We start from the raw sequence: 20,620 nt of genomic DNA on the forward strand, positions 1-20,620 counted from the left end.
CAGCTGATGCGTTGGTCCAGAGCCAGGCGGTACTGGCATGTTTATAGAGTATGTACTGTAGGCTGTGCTCACTACATACTGTACTGTAGGCTGTGCTCACTATAGTATGTACTGCAGGCTGTGTTTACTACAGTATGTACTGTAGGCTGTGTTTACTACAGTATGTACTGTAGGCTGTGTTTACTACAGTATGTACTGTAGGCTGTGTTTACTACAGTATGTACTGTAGGCTGTGTTTACTACAGTATGTACTGCAGGCTGTTTCTACAGTATGTACTGTAGGCTGTGTTTACTACAGTATGTACTGCAGGCTGTTTCTACAGTATTTACTGTAGGCTGTGTTTACTACAGTATGTACTGTAGGCTGTGTTTACTAGAGTATGTACTGTAGGCTGTGTTTACTATAGTATGTACTGCAGGCTGTGTTTACTACAGTATGTACTGTAGGCTGTGTTTACTACGGTATGTACTGCAGTCTGTTTCTACAGTATGTACTGTAGGCTGTGTTTACTACAGTATGTACTGTAGACTGTGTTTACTACAGTATGCACTGTAGACTGTGTTTACTACAGTATGTACTGTAGGCTGTGTTTACTACAGTATGTACTGTAGGCTGTGTTTACTACAGTATGTACTGTAGGCTGTGTTTACTACAGTATGTACTGTAGGTTGTGTTTACTACAGTATGTACTGTAGGCTGTGTTTACTACAGTATGTACTGTAGGCTGTGTTTACTACAGTATGTGCTGTAGGCTGTGTTTAATACAGTATGTACTGTAGGCTGTGTTTACTACAGTATGTACTGTAGGCTGTGTTTACTACAGTATGTACTGTAGGCTGTGTTTACTACAGTATGTACTGTAGGCTGTGTTTACTACAGTATGTACTGTAGGCTGTGTTTACTACAGTATGTACTGCAGGCTGTTTCTACAGTATGTAATGTAGGCTGTGTTTAATACAGTATGTACTGCAGGCTGTTTCTACAGTATGTACTGTAGGCTGTGTTTACTACAGTATGTACTGTAGGCTGTGTTTACTAGAGTATCTACTGTAGGCTGTGTTTACTATAGTATGTACTGCAGGCTGTGTTTACTGCAGTATGTACTGCAGGCTGTGTTTACTACAGTATGTACTGCAGGCTGTTTCTACAGTATGTACTGTAGGATGTGTTTACTACAGTATGTACTGTAGACTGTGTTTACTACAGTATGCACTGTAGACTGTGTTTACTACAGTATGTACTGTAGGCTGTGTTTACTACAGTATGTACTGTAGGTTGTGTTTACTACAGTATGTACTGTAGGCTGTGTTTACTACAGTATGTACTGTAGGCTGTGTTTACTACAGTATGTGCTGTAGGCTGTGTTTTTTAATACAGTATGTACTGTAGGCTGTGTTTACTACAGTATGTACTGTAGGCTGTGTTTACTACAGTATGTACTGTAGGCTGTGTTTAATACAGTATGTACTGTAGACTATGTTTACTACAGTATGTGCTGTAGGCTGTGTTTACTACAGTATGTACTGTAGGCTGTGTTTACTACAGTATGTACTGTAGGCTGTGTTTACTACAGTATGTGCTGTAGGCTGTGTTTAATACAGTATGTACTGTAGGCTGTGTTTACTACAGTGTGTACTGTAGGCTGTGTTTACTACAGTATGTACTGTAGGCTGTGTTTAATACAGTATGTACTGTAGACTATGTTTACTACAGTATGTGCTGTAGGCTGTGTTTACTACAGTATGTACTGTAGGCTGTGTTTACTACAGCATGTACTGTAGGCTGTGTTTACTGGAGTATGTACTGTAGACTGTGTTTACTACAGTATGTACTGTAGACTATGTTTACTACAGTATGTACTGTAGGCTGTGTTTACTACAGTATGTACTGTAGGCTGTGTTTACTACAGTATGTACTGTAGGCTGTGTTTACTACAGTATGTACTGTAGACTGTGTTTACTACAGTATGTACTGTATACTGTGTTTACTACAGTATGTACTGTAGGCTGTGTTTACTACAGTATGTACTGTAGGCTGTGTTTACTACAGTATGTACTGCAGGCTGTTTCTACAGTATGTACTGTAGGCTGTGTTTCTACAGTATGTACTGCAGGCTGTGTTTACTTGTCAGACTGCAGCCAAGTAACCAAATGGAGTCGGATTCTATCTTCAAAATGCTTGAAATGCTACATTATCCTGATGTTTAAAGAGCGTGTGGGTGACCTCATGCAACCGCAAAATGTCCTTTAAAGCTGTACTGTATGTCTTCATCAGCATCTTTATGCTTTCCTTAATAAGATAATGATACAAATATTCTTTCAAAATGCAGCTGTATATTTCGTTATGGATACATAATTAATTACTATGGGAATCAATATCACTGAATTACAGAAATATTGGAACAAGGTTGTCCAATGAAGGTAAAGTTGCTTACTGGAAAATACTAGTACAGTTCCATTATGACTATTAGCAGAACAATAGACTTGTCTATTAGCAGGGCTATTAGCAGAACAATAGACTTGGCTATTAGCAGGACTGTTAGCAGAACAATAGACGTGTCTATTAGCAGGGCTATTAGCTGAACAATGGACTTGTCTATTAGCAGGGTTTTTAGCATAACAATAGCCATGTCTATTAGCAGGTCTATTAGCATAACAATAGACGTGTCTATTAGCAGGGCTATTGGCAGAACAATATAATTGTCTATTAGCAGAGCTGTTAGCAGAGCAATCAAATTGTCTATTAGCAGAACAATAGACTTGCCTGTTAGCAGGGCTATTGGCAGGACAATATCAAATCAAATCAAATTTATTTGTCACATACACATGGTTAGCAGATATTAATGCGAGTGGAGCAAAATGCTTGTGCTTCTAGTTCCGACAATGCAGTAATAACCAACGAGTAATCTAACTAACAATTCCAAAACTACTACCTTAAACACACAAGTGTAAAGGGATAAAGAATATGTACATAAAGATATATGAATGAGTGATGGTACAGAGCGGCATAGGCAAGATGCAGTAGATGGTATCGAGCACAGTATATACATATGAGATGAGTATATAAACAAAGTGGCATAGTTAAAGTGGCTAGTGATACATGTTTACATAAAGATGCAGTAGATGATATAGAGTACAGTATATACGTATACATATGAGATGAGTAATGAAGGGTATGTAAACATTATATTAAAGCGCATTGTTTAAAGTGGCTAGTGATATATTTTACATCAATTCCCATCAATTCCCATTATTAAATTGGCTGTAGTTGAGTCAGTGTGTTGGCAGCAGCCACTCAATGTTAGTGGTGGCTGTTTAACAGTCTGATGGCCTTGAGATAGAAGCTGTTTTTCAGTCTCTCGGTCCCTGCTTTGATGCACCTGTACTGACCTCGCCTTCTGGATGATAGCGGGGTGAACAGGCAGTGGCTCGGGTCGTTGTTGTCCTTGATGATCTTTATGGCCTTCCTGTGGTGTAGGTGTCCTGGAGGTGGTGTAGGTGTCCTGGAGTGGTGTAGGTGTCCTGGAGGACAGGTAGTTTGCCCCTGGTGATGCGTTGTGCAGACTTCACCACCCTCTGGAGAGCCTTACGGTTGTGGGCGGAGCAGTTGCCGTACCAGGCGGTGATACAGCCCGACAGTTAATGATAATCATGCAACCAAGCATAAAACATAATAATATATAGTTAATAATAATCATGCAAACCAAGCATAAAACATAATAATATATAGTTAATAATAATCAGTTAAACCAAGCATAAAACATAATAATATATAGTTAATAATAATCAGGCAAACCAAGCATAAAACATAATAATATATAGTTAATAATAATCATGCAAACCAAGCATAAAACATAATAATATATAGTTAATAATAATCAGGCAAACCAAGCATAAAACACAATAATATATAGTTAATAATAATCAGGCAAACCAAGCATAAAACATAATAATATATAGTTAATAATAATCATGCAAACCAAGCATAAAACATAATAATATATAGTTAATAATAATCATGCAACCCAAGCATAAAACATAATAATATATAGTTAATAATAATCAGGCAAACCAAGCATAAAACATAATAATATATAGTTAATAATAATCATGCAAACCAAGCATAAAACACAATACTATATAGTTAATAATAATCAGGCAAACCAAGCATAAAACATAATAATATATAGTTAATAATAATCAGGCAAACCAAGCATAAAACATAATAATATATAGTTAATAATAATCATGCAAACCAAGCATAAAACATAATACTATATAGTTAATAATAATCAGTTAAACCAAGCATAAAACATAATAATATATAGTTAATAATAATCAGGCAAACCAAGCATAAAACATAATAATATATAGTTAATAATAATCAGGCAAACCAAGCATAAAACATAATAATATATAGTTAATAATAATCATGCAAACCAAGCATAAAACACACGCTGCAGCCCAGCCACCGCTGCAACCCAACTTCCAAACAGGGATCCCAACCAAGTTGCAAGCATCCACTCTGGTTTGGGGGGATTTTTCTAAGCCGCAGTGGCAATATATTCTGCAAGATCAGTCACATTAGAAGAGTGATCTGGGAGAACAAAAATAAAACAGTCATCCCCAATGATTGCACAAGTGCCCCCTTGACCTGCCAGAAGATAATCAAGAGTCTCTTTGTTTTGCAGAGCTAACTTAAGCAATTTTTTTAGTTCCCCATTCAATTGTTCCAGGGCATTTCTACTAGCATTGCCAATGTTCTCTATGTGTCTAGAGATGTCATGGATTTGGTCTAGGGCACATACAACTCCATACCCAGAGAAAAACACACCAAAGAACCTGGAGGCAGGTATCTGAGCGTGAGTGACATCAGCGTGAGTGACGTTATCTCTCCTCATTCCAGGAAGTTTGTAGTCTCTAAACAGAGCCATCAGATCCCTCTCATTATTTGGAACGGTTCTCATAGCTGTCACCACAAACCCAACAGTACAAGTACCTCCCCAGTTCGAGGGCAGGCTATAGTAAGCCATCTTACCACACAGCCAATAGGTGCCATTTGGGGCTCCTCTCAGAGTTGTGCTATGTTTGTCAACCCACATTTTAAATGGTTCCTTATCTGCCTGACCATTCTCCTGTATTACTGTTAAATTGCAAGCATTTGATCCATTAAGATTCATAGTACAATTACATTTCAATTCACCCAAATGGTGATCTCCATATCCTCTAATACACCAAGGGGCAGTCATCACCCCAGCCACTGAAATGGGCGGGATTGAGACATTACCAGGCCTCAAGTAATAGGATACATTGGGTTGATTATATACCTTAACATTGTTGGTCATAGTATAAAAAGGTATTTTTCCTGCCAATGCTATAGTAAAGTTCACTCCGATTGGGACTCCCATAAGGGGCAAGCCTGCCCCTACCTTAACCGGACCCATCCCACACACCCAACAGTCCTTTTCTTTGGAGGGCAGGTTGGCAACCATTTCTGCTTTAGATAAGAGCAAATTGTCCTCATGTTTGTGAGGTTCCAGCAGGGCTGTCCTTCTACGATGATCATCTACTTCTGGGCCATTACTACAGGTCTGCATTGGTCCCTCTTTCTCAGGACTCCTGTCATTACCATCTACTTCTGGGCCACTATTACAGACCTGTGTTGGTCCTTCTTGCTCAGGACTCCTTCTGTCATTACCATCTACTTCTGGGCCACTACTACAGGCCTGCATTGGCCCCTTTGACTCAGGACTCCTTCTGTCATTACCATCTACTTCTGGGCCTCTAATAGAGGCCTGTGTTAGTCCTTTATGCTCAGGACTCCTTCTGTCATTACCATCTACTTCTGGGCCACTACTCTGGGCCGGTGATGTCCCCTTTGGCTTGGGACATGTCTCTCCCTCTGTCAGTTTTCCCACAAGAGGACAACCTCCTGTTATTATTAGCACTCCTGTGCTAACGCAGAGGAGGGCCACACTGCACCACCGCACCTGGTGAGACCCCATCTTCTTCTGGATCAGGAACTGCAGTGAGACAGGCGTGTCCAGGTATCTCTCTCAGCAACCTTTACCACAGTGGGGGGTCCAGGTATCTCTATCAGCAACCATTACCACAGTGTTGGGGGGGGGGGTCCTGGTATCTCTCTCAGCAACCATTACCACAGTGTTGGGGGGGGTCCAGGTATCTCTCTCAGCAACCATTACCACAGTGTTGGGGGGGGGTCCTGGTATCTCTCTCAGAAACCTTTACCACAGTGGGGGGTCCAGGTATCTCTCTCAGCAACCTTTACCACAGTGGGGGGTCCAGGTATCTCTCTCAGAAACCTTTACCACAGTGGGGGGTCCAGGTATCTCTCTCAGAAACCATTACCACAGTGGGGGGGTCCTGGTATCTCTCTCAGCAACCTTTACCACAGTGGGGGGTCCTGTCATCTCCCCAAGGATCCTGTACAAAATAACAGCTTTACTTTCTGTTTCAGCTCAGCCGCCTCCCGAGTGGGGCAGAGTCTCGCCTCTTGCGTCACTGCAGTACCTGGTTAGAATCCAGGCTGCATGATTGGGAGTCCCATAGGGTGGCGCACAATTGGCCAAGTAAAAAAAAAAAGTTAAATAAAACTAAAATATTTTCCACTAGATGGCAGTAAACACCTGCTGTAACCAGACTTCACAACAGAATCATTATGATATAAAAAGCTAAACTGACCCGAGATCAGCTCTCCTATGAAAACTGTCACAGGTTTGCAGCAGTATCGTTATGATATAAAAAACTAAACAGCTAAACTGATCTGAGATCAGCTCTCCGATGAATACTGTCACAGGTTTACAGCAGCTGACAGTTGCAACTTCATCACTACTAACTCAAACTACCTTGGTTTAAATAAAGACAATATATGTACATATTAAGAGGTATATAACTTATAAATCATGAGCCTCATCTGGGGAGTCTGTGATTGGATGTTATAGACGTCCATCTGAACAGTTTCTTTCCCCGTCTGGACCATAGAGACTAAAGGACTCTGCTGTGTTCCATAGAGACTAGAGGACTATGCTGTGTTCCATAGAGACTAAATGACTATGCTGTGTTCCATAGAGACTAAAGGACTCTGCTGTGGACCATAGAGACTAAAGGACTCTGCTGTGTTCCATAGAGACTAAATGACTCTGCTGTGTTCCATAGAGACTAAATGACTATGCTGTGTTCCATAGAGACTAGAGGACTATGCTGTGGCTCATAGAGACTAAAGGACTATGCTGTGTTCCATAGAGACTAGAGGACTATGCTGTGTTCCATAGAGACTAGAGGACTATGCTGTGGCTCATAGAGACTAAAGGACTATGCTGTGTTCCATAGAGACTAGAGGACTATGCTGTGTTCCATAAAGACTAAAGGACTATGCTGTGTTCCATAAAGACTAAAGGACTATGCTGTGTTCCATAGAGACTAAACGACTATGCTGTGTTCCTTAAAGACTAAAGGACTATGCTGTGTTCCATAGAGACTAAAGGACTATGCTGTGTTCCATAGAGACTAAAGGACTATGCTGTGTTCCATAGAGACTAAAGGACTATGCTGTGTTCCATAGAGACTAGAGGACTATGCTGTGTTCCATAAAGACTAAAGGACTATGCTGTGTTCCATAGAGACTAAAGGACTATGCTGTGTTCCATAGAGACTAAACGACTATGCTGTGGCCCTCACCAACTGGCCATCTGGCCCATAGAGACGAAATGACTATGCTGTGGCCCTCACCAACTGGCCATCTGGCCCATAGAGACTAAATGACTATGCTGTGGCCCTCACCAACTGGCCATCTGGCCCATAGAGACTAAAGGACTATGCTGTGGCCCTCACCAACCGGCCATCTGGCCCATAGAGACTAAAGGACTATGCTGTGGCCCACAGAGACTAAAGGACTATGCTGTGTTCCATAGAGACTAAAGGACTATACTGTGTTCCATAGAGACTAAAGGACTATGCTGTGTTCCATAGAGACTAAAGGACTATGCTGTGTTCCATAAAGACTAAAGGACTATGCTGTGTTCCATAGAGACTAAAGGACTCTGCTGTGTTCCATAGAGACTAAAGGACTATGCTGTGTTCCATAGAGACTAAAGGACTATGCTGTGTTCCATAGAGACTAAAGGACTATGCTGTGTTCCATAGAGACTAGAGGACTATGCTGTGTTCCATAAAGACTAAAGGACTATGCTGTGTTCCATAAAGACTAAAGGACTATGCTGTGTTCCATAGAGACTAAACGACTATGCTGTGTTCCATAAAGACTAAAGGACTATGCTGTGTTCCATAGAGACTAAAGGACTATGCTGTGTTCCATAGAGACTAAACGACTATGCTGTGGCCCTCACCAACTGGCCATCTGGCCCATAGAGACGAAATGACTATGCTGTGGCCCTCACCAACTGGCCATCTGGCCCATAGAGACTAAATGACTATGCTGTGGCCCTCACCAACTGGCCATCTGGCCCATAGAGACTAAAGGACTATGCTGTGGCCCTCACCAACCGGCCATCTGGCCCATAGAGACTAAAGGACTATGCTGTGGCCCACAGAGACTAAAGGACTATGCTGTGTTCCATAGAGACTAAACGACTATGCTGTGTTCCATAGAGACTAAACGACTATGCTGTGTTCCATAGAGACTAAACGACTATGCTGTGGCTCATAGAGACTAAAGGACTATGCTGTGTTCCATAGAGACTAAAGGACTACGCTGTGTTCCATAGAGACTAAAGGACTATGCTGTGTTCCATAGAGACTAGAGGACTATGCTGTGTTCCATAGAGACTAAATGACTCTGCTGTGTTCCATAGAGACTAAATGACTATGCTGTGTTCCATAGAGACTAGAGGACTATGCTGTGGCTCATAGAGACTAAAGGACTATGCTGTGTTCCATAGAGACTAGAGGACTATGCTGTGTTCCATAGAGACTAGAGGACTATGCTGTGGCTCATAGAGACTAAAGGACTATGCTGTGTTCCATAGAGACTAGAGGACTATGCTGTGTTCCATAAAGACTAAAGGACTATGCTGTGTTCCATAAAGACTAAAGGACTATGCTGTGTTCCATAGAGACTAAACGACTATGCTGTGTTCCTTAAAGACTAAAGGACTATGCTGTGTTCCATAGAGACTAAAGGACTATGCTGTGTTCCATAGAGACTAAAGGACTATGCTGTGTTCCATAGAGACTAAAGGACTATGCTGTGTTCCATAGAGACTAGAGGACTATGCTGTGTTCCATAAAGACTAAAGGACTATGCTGTGTTCCATAGAGACTAAAGGACTATGCTGTGTTCCATAGAGACTAAACGACTATGCTGTGGCCCTCACCAACTGGCCATCTGGCCCATAGAGACGAAATGACTATGCTGTGGCCCTCACCAACTGGCCATCTGGCCCATAGAGACTAAATGACTATGCTGTGGCCCTCACCAACTGGCCATCTGGCCCATAGAGACTAAAGGACTATGCTGTGGCCCTCACCAACCGGCCATCTGGCCCATAGAGACTAAAGGACTATGCTGTGGCCCACAGAGACTAAAGGACTATGCTGTGTTCCATAGAGACTAAAGGACTATACTGTGTTCCATAGAGACTAAAGGACTATGCTGTGTTCCATAGAGACTAAAGGACTATGCTGTGTTCCATAAAGACTAAAGGACTATGCTGTGTTCCATAGAGACTAAAGGACTCTGCTGTGTTCCATAGAGACTAAAGGACTATGCTGTGTTCCATAGAGACTAAAGGACTATGCTGTGTTCCATAGAGACTAAAGGACTATGCTGTGTTCCATAGAGACTAGAGGACTATGCTGTGTTCCATAAAGACTAAAGGACTATGCTGTGTTCCATAAAGACTAAAGGACTATGCTGTGTTCCATAGAGACTAAACGACTATGCTGTGTTCCATAAAGACTAAAGGACTATGCTGTGTTCCATAGAGACTAAAGGACTATGCTGTGTTCCATAGAGACTAAACGACTATGCTGTGGCCCTCACCAACTGGCCATCTGGCCCATAGAGACGAAATGACTATGCTGTGGCCCTCACCAACTGGCCATCTGGCCCATAGAGACTAAATGACTATGCTGTGGCCCTCACCAACTGGCCATCTGGCCCATAGAGACTAAAGGACTATGCTGTGGCCCTCACCAACCGGCCATCTGGCCCATAGAGACTAAAGGACTATGCTGTGGCCCACAGAGACTAAAGGACTATGCTGTGTTCCATAGAGACTAAACGACTATGCTGTGTTCCATAGAGACTAAACGACTATGCTGTGTTCCATAGAGACTAAACGACTATGCTGTGGCTCATAGAGACTAAAGGACTATGCTGTGTTCCATAGAGACTAAAGGACTACGCTGTGTTCCATAGAGACTAAAGGACTATGCTGTGTTCCATAGAGACTAGAGGACTATGCTGTGTTCCATAGAGACTAATGGACTATGCTGTGTTCCATAGAGACTAAAGGACTATGTTGTGTTCAATAGAGACTAAATGACTATGTTGTGTTCAATAGAGACTAAATGACTATGTTGTGTTCAATAGAGACTAAATGACTATGCTGTGTTCCATAGAGACTAAATGACTATGCTGTGGCTCATAGAGACTAAAGGACTATGCTGTGTTCCATAGAGACTAAAGGACTATGCTGTGTTCCATAGAGACTAAAGGACTATGCTGTGGCCCATAGAGACTAGAGGACTATGCTGTGTTCCATAGAGACTAAAGGACTATGCTGTGGCCCATAGAGACTAGAGGACTATGCTGTGGCTCATAGAGACTAAAGGACTATGCTGTGGCCCATAGAGACTAGAGGACTATGCTGTGTTCCATAGAGACTAGAGGACTATGCTGTGTTCCATAGAGACTAAAGGACTATGCTGTGGCCCATAGAGACTAGAGGACTATGCTGTGTTCCATAGAGACTAAAGGACTATGCTGTGTTCCATAGAGACTAAAGGACTATGCTGTGTTCCATAGAGACTAAATGACTCTGCTGTGTTCCATAAAGACTAAAGGACTATGCTGTGTTCCATAGAGACTAAAGGACTATGCTGTGGCCCATAGAGACTAAATGACTATGCTGTGTTCCATAGAGACTAAAGGACTATACTGTGTTCCATAGAGACTAAAGGACTATGCTGTGTTCCATAGAGACTAAAGGACTATGCTGTGTTCCATAGAGACTAGAGGACTATGCTGTGTTCCATAGAGACTAAACGACTATGCTGTGGCTCATAGAGACTAAAGGACTATGCTGTGGTCCATAGAGACTAAAGGACTATGCTGTGGCCCATAGAGACTAGAGGACTATGCTGTGTTCCATAGAGACTAAAGGACTATGCTGTGTTCCATAAAGACTAGAGGACTATGCTGTGTTCCATAGAGACTAAAGGACTATGCTGTGTTCCATAAAGACTAAAGGACTATGCTGTGGCCCATAGAGACTAAATGACTCTGCTGTGTTCCATAGAGACTAAAGGACTATGTTGTGTTCAATAGAGACTAAATGACTATGCTGTGTTCCATAGAGACTAAATGACTCTGCTGTGTTCCATAGAGACTAAATGACTATGCTGTTTTCCATAGAGACTAGAGGACTATGCTGTGTTCTATAGAGACTAAAGGACTATGCTGTGGCTCATAGAGACTAAAGGACTATGCTGTGTTCCATAGAGACTAAAGGACTCTGCTGTGGCCCATAGAGACTAAAGGACTATGCTGTGTTCCATAGAGACTAAAGGACTATGCTGTGTTCCATAGAGACTAAACGACTATGCTGTGTTCCATAGAGACTAAATGACTATGCTGTTTTCCATAGAGACTAGAGGACTATGCCGTGGTCCATAGAGACTAAAGGACTATGGTGTGGCCCTCACCAACTGGCCATCTGGTCCATAGAGACTAAAGGACTATGCTGTGGCCCTCACCAACTGGCCATATGGCCCATAGAGACTAAAGGACTATGCTGTGGCCCTCACCAACTGGCCATATGGCCCATAGAGACTAAAGGACTATGCTGTGGCCCTCACCAACTGGCCATCTGGCCCATAGAGACTAAAGGACTATGCTGTGGCCCTCACCAACTGGCCATCTGGCCCATAGACACTAAATGACTATGCTGTGGCCCTCACCAACTGGCCATATGGCCCGTAGAGACTAAAGGACTATGCTGTGGCCCTCACCAACTGGCCATATGGTCCATAGAGACTAAAGGACTATGCTTTGGCCCTCACCAATTGGCCATCTGGCCCATAGAGACTAAAGGACTATGCTGTGGCCCTCACCAACTGGCCACCTGGTCCATAGAGACTAAAGGACTATGCACTCTACGCTCCACACCGCATCAACGGGGTGGAGGGTAAAAGCACGTACGCACCTTTTAATCTTTAAAATAGTGTAAACTCCAATTTGTATTTTGTTATTATCGTTTCCCACTTATCATGCGTTCCCAACGTTAAGTCTAAATTCCATTGTGGAAAACGGGTCCAGGTTGGTCAGCATGATAAAGAATCATATCTCAAGCCTACTCTGTCTGTTGAATGTCTGACTACGACCTAACTTTATAATAGTTATATGTAGCCAATACTTACCAGAGTCTGTCCGTCTGTCCTTCAAATCAACACATTTATCCCGCTTCTAATGTTGCCGAGAAATGTGCGCTACGGTTTCAACAGCTGTTTTGTAACGGCGTAGACCACACCCTTTCACTTTCATATGAGGAAATCACGTCCCTCCTGAAGTCTCTGGTGTACGGTAAAATAATGACGACAGAACCCTGTGAGATCTACTAACTAGTAAGAATATGTCATTCCAGGTATTTATTCTCTAACTCTGTCCTTTATTGTTCACAAATACTTTATTTGTACTTCTCTCCATATAGTGTTTTCTGCTCTGTCGTCTCAAAATGGATCCTGTACAAATGAACAACTTTACTTTCTGTTTCACTCAGCCATCTCACAACCCTGATTGTAAAGTGTTTTATTGGTATCTTCCACTAGACGGCAGTAAACACCTGCTGTTACTAGACTTTACAACAGTAAGTGTTTGGTTTCTTGGTCCTGGTGAATACAGGGAAGTATCTCAGATGAGGAGTGCTGATCTAGGATCAGGTCCCCCCTCTCCATGTAATCTGATTCATTATGATCTAGGATCAGGTCCTCTCCATGTAATCTGATTCATTATGATCTAGGATCAGGTCCCCCCTCTCCATGTAATCTGATTCATTATGATCTAGGATCAGCTCCCCCTCTCCATGTAATCTGATTCATTATGATCTAGGATCAGCTCCCCCTCTCCATGTAATCTGATTCATTATGATCTAGGATCAGGTCTCCCTCTCCATGTAATCTGATTCATTATGATCTAGGATCAGTCCCCCTCTCCATGTAATCTGATTCATTATGATCTAGGATCAGGTCCTCCTCTCCATGTAATCTGATTCATTATGATCTAAAAGGCTAAACTGATCCTAGATCATCTCTCCTACTCTTTATGAATACTGTCACAGGTGACTCCTCAAGATGAGGCTCATGATTTATTAGTTATATTCTTCAAGAATCAATTAGTATCATTCATTGAACTGCTTTGCCATGAACAGATCAGTGAGGTCTTAATTTAACGGTTCTATATAGACCTTATGGTCATTTTAATGGGGTTGAACATCCATCCCATCAGATTGTGTAAAGGATTTTATGAGTTCAGAAAAATAGTGACTTGGAAGCATCTCTCTGACCTCACCCTGCTGAAACACACTCAAGTAAAGACCACATAGCTACAGTTATATGTCTGTTTCTACCCACTTTTACAGCCAATGTTATGGACTGGTATCCATATGAATCAGTAGAATATACAGACTAGTTAACCACCTCCCAGTAGATGGACCCACACAGAACTTTATATATACAGACTAGTTAACCACCTCCCAGTAGATGGACCCACACAGAACTTTATATATACAGACTAGTTAAACACCTCCCAATAGATGGACCCACTCAGAACTTTATATATACAGACTAGTTAAACACCTCCCAATAGATGGACCCACTCAGAACTTTATATATACAGACTAGTTAACCACCTCCCAGTAGGTGGACCCACACAGAACTTTATATATACAAACTAGTTAACCACCTCCCAGTAGGTGGACCCACACAGAACTTTATATATACAGACTAGTTAACCACCTCCCAGTAGGTGGACCCACACAGAACTTTATATATACAGACTAGTTAGTCATCTCCCAATAGATGGACCCACTCAGAACTTTATATATACAGACTAGTTAAACATCTCCCAGTAGGTGGACCCACACAGAACTTTATATATACAGACTAGTTAACCACCTCCCAGTAGATGGACCCACTCAGAACTGTATATATACAGACTAGTTAACCACCTCCCAGTAGGTGGACCCACACAGAACTTTATATATACAGACTAGTTAACCACCTCCCAGTAGATGGAACACAGAACTGTATATATACAGACTAGTTAACCACCTCCCAGTAGATGGACCCACACAGAACTGTATATATACAGACTAGTTAACCACCTCCCAGTAGATGGACCCCACTCAGAACTTTATATATACAGACTAGTTAAACATCTCCCAGTAGATGGACCCACACAGAACTTTATATACACAGACTAGTTAAACATCTCCCAGTAGATGGAACACAGAACTTTATATATACAGACTAGTTAACCACCTCCCAGTTGATGGACCCACACAGAACATTATATATACAGACTAGTTAACCACCTCCCAGTTGATGGACCCACACAGAAAATTATATATACAGACTAGTTAACCACCTCCCAGTAGATGGACCCCACACAAAATGTTCAGCAATGCATCATCTTCAGTAAACGTAGTAACCATAGTAACCCAGAATTCCAGACACTGATGCTGCTGCTGCTGCTGCTGCTCATCTCCTTTGGCTTTGATTGGCTACTTTTGGTCCATTGTCTGAAAAAGCCTATTGTGGGGAAATGTCGAGGAGCACATTTTTTCAAATGTACTTTTAATATTTTTGCAAACTTTTAAATGAACCACATGGATTATAACTGGGGACTCAGCTAAAACTAGACACCAATAGGGGACAATTCCCAGCAAAAGCAACGAGCTCCAACAGTCAAGAGGAGAATAGAGGGAGTTTTCCCTTGGAGAACCCAGTGTGCAACACTGAAGAAAAACATATTGGTGAATAACAACAATCTCAATCTGAAGCTCTAAAGAAAAAAGAGGAATTGTGTAAATCAGGACCACCATTCTTCCTCCTGCCCCACCTATTGTCCCTGTGTAAATCAGGACCACCATTCTTCCTCCTGCCCCACCTATTGTCCCTGTGTAAATCAGGACCACCATTCTTCCTCCTGCCCACCTATTGTCCCTGTGTAAACCAGGACCACCATTCTTCCTCCTGCCCCACCTATTGTCCCTGTGTAAATCAGGACCACCATTCTTCCTCCTGCCCCACCTATTGTCCCTGTGTAAATCAGGACCACCATTCTTCCTCCTGCCCCACCTATTGTCCCTGTGTAAATCAGGACCACCATTCTTCCTCCTGCCCACCTATTGTCCCTGTGTAAACCAGGACCACCATTCTTCCTCCTGCCCCACCTATTGTCCCTGTGTAAATCAGGACCACCATTCTTCCTCCTGCCCCACCTATTGTCCCTGTGTAAATCAGGACCACCATTCTTCCTCCTGCCTCACCTATTGTCCCTGTGTAAATCAGGACCACCATTCTTCCTCCTGCCTCACCTATTGTCCCTGTGTAAATCAGGACCACCATTCTTCCTCCTGCCCCACCTATTGTCCCTGTGTAAATCAGGACCACCATTCTTCCTCCTGCCCCACCTATTGTCCCTGTGTAAATCAGGACCACCATTCTTCCTCCTGCCCCACCTATTGTCCCTGTGTAAATCAGGACCACCATTCTTCCTCCTGCCCCACCTATTGTCCCTGTGTAAATCAGGACCACCATTCTTCCTCCTGCCCCACCTATTGTCCCTGTGTAAATCAGGACCACCATTCTTCCTCCTGCCCCACCTATTGTCTCTGTGTAAATCAGGACCACCATTCTTCCTCCTGCCCCACCTATTGTCCCTGTGTAAATCAGGACCACCATTCTTCCTCCTGCCCCACCTATTGTCCCTGTGTAAATCAGGACCACCATTCTTCCTCCTGCCCCACCTATTGTCCCTGTGTAAATCAGGACCACCATTCTTCCTCCTGCCCCACCTATTGTCCCTGTAGGAATATTAGTTGGCATCTAACTGAAGAACATACTGCTTTATAGATCACAACCTGACCAACAATTGTTTGGTTCTGACTTTGAGCACGTGCACTGGGCCTCCATTGAGTCTCCATGTTTCAAGCAGTACAGAGAAACACCCTGTAGATGACAGCAGAGGCTCTTGGATGTACCCTGTCTATCCACTGGGCCTCCATTGAGTCTCCATGTGTCAAGCAGTACAGAGAAACACCCTCTAGATGACAGCAGAGGCTCTTGGATGTACCCTGTCTAACCACCAGTTTAGTGACCTTGTTCCATCAACATGTCCATGCTACTTCACAACCGATTTGAGGTCTTGACCAGCAATGTCCCACTGCGGTCAACCAAGCCGAGAGGTTCTAGAAAGAGGACTGACTTTCATTCCAACTCCTAAACAGGTTGTTGTGATATTGATTTAGAGGTAGATGAAGGAGTCAAGCACAGGAGAGCAGAGATGTCCAAGTAGCGTCTTTTAATAGGCAAGTCCACAACAATAGGGTCAGGTAGAATACCAAAATAAACACCCACGACAAAAGAGAACACAGTTACTCACGAAAAGGAGGAAAAAACAACGCTCCTTAAATTTACACACAATCGGTATATACAAGAAAATAACTGAGGCACAACCTCAACGAGCAAAATGAAATGAACAATCCCGCACAAACCTAAGCAGGCAACAGGGGTAATTATACACACTGCAATGAAAGCAAATGAAACCAGGTGTGAAAGAACCAAAGACAAAACAAACGGAAAAGGAAACAAGGATCAGTGATGTCTAGTAGGCCGGCGAAGCCGACGCCGAGCACCGCCCGGACAAGGAGAAGCTGTGACACAGGTGGACTGTGGGGAGTTCCGAAGGGGATCTATCATAGAAGATTGAAGTTATCAGATCATTTTGAATATGAAGCATATTTTCCTCATATACAATTTCCAAACCCGTCACATTGGGAACCTCAGTTGGAGTCCGTGTCAGAAACTATACAGACTCTTATACGTAGGGATGTGGCTTCCTTTTCTCAATTCAGAAGCATTTAAAAAAAAAAAATCAAGCTCTAGAAACATTCAACATCAATCAGAGTATAGTGATTAAACCAGCAGATAAGGGGGCTCAGATTGTTGTAATGGATAAAGTGAATATCTTCTTGAAGCCAATAGACAATAGGATCATGTTAAACACTATGTTCCATTGTCCCACTAATATAAAATATAGGCCAGTTGCTATATGTTACTTCCCTCCAAGCCATTTGCAATAGACTTGATACTTCTTCCCCAGTGCTGAGACAGTGCTGAGACAGTGCTGAGACAGTGCTGAGACAGTGTTGAGACAGTGTTGAGACAGTGTTGAGACAGTGTTGAGACAGTGCTGTGACAGGCCAAATGATGTAGATCTGAAGAGCAGACCTTGCTATTTACCTGCTTCCCTGTAATATTCGGTTGGGTAAACACCCTGAGTTGTATAACAGACAGGCTTGGCTGAGTGCCCAGGGCTGAATAAACAACCAGAGAAGACTGGACGAAGGGTAGATAACCCTGACAGGGGTGGAGACAGTAAGCCTGTGTGGATAGAACCAGAGAAGACTGAAGGGTAGATAAACCTGACAGGGGTGGAGACAGTAAGCCTGTGTGGATAGAACCAGAGAAGACTGAAGGGTAGATAAACCTGACAGGGGTGGAGACAGTAAGCCTGTGTGGATACTACCAGAGAAGACTGAAGGGTAGATAACCCTGACAGGGGTGGAGACAGTAAGCCTGTGTGGATACAACCAGAGAAGACTGAAGGGTAGATAACCCTGACAGGGGTGGAGACAGTAAGCCTGTGTGGATACAACCAGAGAAGACTGGGTGAAGGGTAGATAAACCTGACAGGGGTGGAGACAGTAAGCCTGTGTGGATACAACCAGAGAAGACTGAAGGGTAGATAAACCTGACAGGGGTGGAGACAGTAAGCCTGTGTGGATACAACCAGAGAAGACTGAAGGGTAGATAAACCTGACAGGGGTGGAGACAGTAAGCCTGTGTGGATACAACCAGAGAAGACTGGACGAAGGGTAGATAAACCTGACAGGGGTGGAGACAGTAAGCCTGTGTGGATACAACCAGAGAAGACTGAAGGGTAGATAAACCTGACAGGGGTGGAGACAGTAAGCCTGTGTGGATACAACCAGAGAAGACTGAAGGGTAGATAAACCTGACAGGGGTGGAGACAGTAAGCCTGTGTGGATACAACCAGAGAAGACTGAAGGGTAGATAAACCTGACAGGGGTGGAGACAGTAAGCCTGTGTGGATACAACCAGAGAAGACTGAAGGGTAGATAAACCTGACAGGGGTGGAGACAGTAAGCCTGTGTGGATACAACCAGAGAAGACTGAAGGGTAGATAAACCTGACAGGGGTGGAGACAGTAAGCCTGTTTGGATACAACCAGAGAAGACTGAAGGGTAGATAAACCTGACAGGGGTGGAGACAGTAAGCCTGTGTGGATACAACCAGAGAAGACTGGGTGAAGGGTAGATAAACCTGACAGTAGTGGAGACAGTAAGCCTGTGTGGATACAACCAGAGAAGACTGAAGGGTAGATAAACCTGACAGGGGTGGAGACAGTAAGCCTGTGTGGATACAACCAGAGAAGACTGAAGGGTAGATAAACCTGACAGGGGTGGAGACAGTAAGCCTGTGTGGATACAACCAGAGAAGACTGAAGGGTAGATAAACCTGACAGGGGTGGAGACAGTAAGCCTGTGTGGATACAACCAGAGAAGACTGAAGGGTAGATAAACCTGACAGGGGTGGAGACAGTAAGCCTGTGTGGATACAACCAGAGAAGACTGAAGGGTAGATAAACCTGACAGGGGTGGAGACAGTAAGCCTGTGTGGATACAACCAGAGAAGACTGGGTGAAGGGTAGATAAACCTGACAGGGGTGGAGACAGTAAGCCTGTGTGGATACAACCAGAGAAGACTGAAGGGTAGATAAACCTGACAGGGGTGGAGACAGTAAGCCTGTGTGGATACAACCAGAGAAGACTGAAGGGTAGATAAACCTGACAGGGGTGGAGACAGTAAGCCTGTGTGGATACTACAGCCACAGTGTGATAAGTGGTAAACGGGTTGCTAAACAACCTGTGTGGGATGTATTGTTAATTGCTGGATATAGAGGCACGCTTGGATGCAACTGTAAAGGCTAGAAACCTCTGAATGGACTCTTGTTGGATAACCCAGACACACTTGGATGAAGCAGTACTGGGTGGAAGCCCAGCCATAATCTCTGGGTGGAACATGTGTGGTGGCAATGTTACTGCTGTTTGTAATCTATGTATATAGAAAAGAACAAGACTCTGAAATGACTGGTGATTCACTTTATTGCTGTCATGTCAAACCAAGGATACATAATGGTATAATGAGACTTATACTGCCTGATATATTCATTTAGATGTGCAGGAGGTCAATGTTCATGTCCTCTATCTCTTTGCATATGGACCGGCCTGTATGAAGTGGTTGAGATGGGGTGGAGTTTCCATCTCCCATTGTCTCCTGATTGGTCCTGCTACATCTTTCACCATCCTGCTCCTGCAGATCTCTTGCAGCGTAGGAAGGGGTCTTGGTACAAAGGTCACCTTTTCAACCTTGCTCATATAGTCCAGCAAACGTGCCATGGTGTTGAAGTGTATAGCTGTGTCAATCACGCTGTTGACTACTACATCTTTTACAGGCACAAACCCGCACTTATCACAGGTTACCTTATCGGGTATTTCTCTCGGTCGAGCCATCAAGTAACCTTCTGGAACTGCTTAAATCACAGCCTCTATCATCGCAACAGGTTCACCTCTGTCCCAGTCTATGAAGTCCGTGCATTTGTAATAGCCTCGGGTGACATATTGTATATAGCAAATGGGATGAGGCTATTGTCAGGGCTCTTCACCACACCTGATCACACACCTCCGGGTATGTCACCAAAGTAGGCCGCGATGGCAATAGCTCCTACAGTAACTTCAGGTCTATTTAGGGATGATATTAGCTGCTCTTCGGAGACAGAACCCCACCACTTCTCACCCAGCCATTCTAACAGTGGAAGCCACGATCTGTCCAATAGGGGCCAGTTGCCATATTCATTTCGGTAAGAGACACGGAGTGAATCGAATTGTCTTCTGTTTACATAGGCCATCGTCCAACACCGTAGCTATTTCGATATATGTGTGTAATTGGTAACATAGTTCTTTTGATACAGCGATTATAAGTACTAGGGAATTGGAAGCAAACCCCAAACAGCACACGGTCAATAACCACAGGGAAAGTGCCTCATGTTTCTAAC

The 20,620-nt window shown here is 43.3% G+C and overlaps 1 long non-coding RNA gene across 2 annotated transcripts; it reads right to left on the bottom strand.

Moving 5' to 3' along the window:
- Window positions 1-2,793: 2,793 nt before the first annotated feature.
- On the bottom strand, window positions 2,794-13,065 carry LOC135537554 (uncharacterized). Of its 2 annotated transcripts, XR_010455256.1 has the most exons (3): window positions 12,622-13,065; window positions 4,441-6,444; window positions 2,794-3,585 (listed from the first exon to the last, which is right to left on the bottom strand). It is a non-coding gene; the product is annotated as an uncharacterized LOC135537554 (long non-coding RNA). The 2 variants fall into 2 exon arrangements; XR_010455255.1 differs by lacking the exon at window positions 12,622-13,065 and having other exon boundaries at window positions 4,441-7,276.
- Between the last annotated feature and the right edge of the window lie 7,555 nt (window positions 13,066-20,620).

Source organism: Oncorhynchus masou, unplaced genomic scaffold (assembly GCF_036934945.1).
Source record: "Oncorhynchus masou masou isolate Uvic2021 unplaced genomic scaffold, UVic_Omas_1.1 unplaced_scaffold_814, whole genome shotgun sequence".
Taxonomy (NCBI): Eukaryota; Metazoa; Chordata; class Actinopteri; order Salmoniformes; family Salmonidae; genus Oncorhynchus; species Oncorhynchus masou.